Genomic DNA, 2,333 nt, shown 5'->3' with positions numbered 1-2,333 from the left:
GAGAAGAGAAGAGAAGAGAAGAGAAGAGAAGAGAAGAGAAGAGAAGAGAAGAGAAAGGAAAGGAAAGGAAAGGAAAAGAAAAGAAAAAAGAAAGAAAAATGAGAATTGAACATGACAACATTTTTTCATCTTCATTTATGGGAAATCTAAATACACTTCAACATTACAATGAAATGGAGAAAGAACAAATATGCATAGCCAAGAAATGTGCAACCTAATCAGTTTCAATCATAGACAAAGTGGCCACCAGTGGGCCTATTACTACACGTGATAAAATGAATGCCTAGTGTGCACAATGGCATCAGCTTGCCACTGTTCTGTTTCCCATCTTAATTAGAACAAGAGCTCCAATATTATTTATTTTAAATTTATGCTAATGAACAAGGTCACTTTCCTCCTGAAAGCCTTTTTAATTCTCTACAGTTTACAGAATCAAGTCAAACTCGTTAACTCATCTTTATAAGTTCCTGCCTACCTTACCTTATATTTCCAATTCTCCAAATATTTTTGTTAAAAGCAGAAGACACAGCCTGGAGCCATGTTCTTAGCATTCCTCTACTTCCCCTAGCCTGGCCCACCTCATCCACATTTGGTAAAGTGTCCAGAGGATATCGGAAGCTCCCCAGACCCCATGTTAACTGCTTAGGATGGTGTTTCTGGGGATGTAGAAAAAAGCCTTAGAAAGTTGGCAATGTGGACTCCATTTGTAGATGTGACACTTACCTGCCAAGACTTAGGGCAACATATGGGCACTGTGGGGTCTTGTTTTCCTAATATATAAAAGTAGGAGAGTGTTGGCAACATTCACCCCATGGGGACACTGTGGAGGTGAAGGGACACAGTGTTTGTACAGTGCCTGACACAGTCTTTGAACATGAAGGTACTTAAATGTCAGCTATTCCTACAGTAATTTAGAAGAGAATGGTTTGTAAAAAGGGAACTATAATCACAAAGAAAATGTAAGAGGGTCTTTGTTCTTCTAAAATACAAAAGAGGTATATTAGCAGTCGAAGTAGAAATCTAAGAAAACATAGTTTATTTATGTCAAGTTGTTTTAGCATAGGAAAGAAGTTAAGTTTCTCTTTGGTTTTAGATGCACCTGATAACCCACAAGAATCAAAAGCGAGAAGGATAAATTAATTACAGCATTCCCTATCTGACTATCAATGTGTGGTACTCGAGACTCTTTGAATTGGTTGTACCATCTACTAGATGTCTCATTAATTAATGAGTTGAATAAAATATTTGACACATGTTCATTTATGAAAAAAAAGAAGTGGGAAGGAAATGGAGATGTCTACTCTACTGCAGCCAGAGAGTAGGTCTTCAGCCTGCATTCTGGAAGTTTGACAATCACAGTGATTTGTACAAGCAGAAACTGAATGAGTGATAAAGGACAAAGTGCATGATGCTCTGATGAGTTAGGCCACATGAGAAAGGAGAAAATGTCGTTTGGTTCTCCAGAGGAAGGTGTAACCTGGGTGTGGCTGCTCTTCACTTGTGGCCCTTGTGTCAGCACACCCTTGATGAAGCACAGCCTGGTGGTCTTGCTCTGCTCTCTTACCCTCTCCGTCCTTAGTCCCTACCAGATCTGAGCCTTTTGGGTGCCCAATTGTGAGTAAATATTCTTGCACATAATTACAGTATTCATGAGAACACAAGAGAAGTAAGTTTAAAGCAAACAGACATTCACATTTTAGCAAAATGCAATGTCTCCCTCCATCTTCTGCAGCAAGTAGGTGAGGACTTTTCACAAATGCTGGATCATAACCAGGAGAGATCCTACCTCTCTCCTAACAATGTCCCCTCTGCAGCCACATTGGTGTGCTTGCCATGGTCAAGCCTGATCTGCTCCTGCCTCAGAGCCTTTGCAATTCCTTCTGCTTGAGATGGCTAACTCCTTTGAATACTATCTGCTTAGTAAGGCCTCTCCTGACCACCCTATGGTGGGACCTCTAGCCTCCTTGACCCTTCATATTTTTGGCCTACAATACAGAACACTTTCGCATATACATAAATTTATTATGTAGGTTTGTCTCTCTCCAAAGGCAGAGACATGTGTTTTGTGCCGATATAACAAGAACAGAGTCAGGCACATTGTAGGTATGCATTACGTAGTTATTAAATGAACATTTGTTGAATGAATTAGCATTCAGGATGTATTTTGGTCAAGCAAAAAAGTCTAAATAACATTCAATTCAAAACTGCTTGGTGCAACAGGGAAATCAGCACTAAATTTTGTTATTTTTACGTATTAACTAGTTAAAATATTTCAATTTTTGGTATCTCAAGGAATTTTCTTCAGCTTTATGGAAAATTCACTAACCCAGAAT

General features: G+C 39.0%; 1 protein-coding gene across 1 annotated transcript in view; it reads right to left on the bottom strand.

Annotated features, from left to right (window-relative positions):
• GPC5 (glypican 5) overlaps positions 1-2,333 on the bottom strand; it is a 682,725-nt gene that overhangs the window by 92,317 nt on the left and 588,075 nt on the right. The window lies entirely within an intron of this gene.

Source organism: Panthera uncia (assembly GCF_023721935.1).
Source record: "Panthera uncia isolate 11264 chromosome A1 unlocalized genomic scaffold, Puncia_PCG_1.0 HiC_scaffold_16, whole genome shotgun sequence".
In the NCBI taxonomy this organism is placed as follows: Eukaryota; Metazoa; Chordata; class Mammalia; order Carnivora; family Felidae; genus Panthera; species Panthera uncia.
The sequence above is the reverse complement of the archived record's forward strand: the minus strand, read 5'-3'. Positions and strand labels throughout refer to the sequence as shown.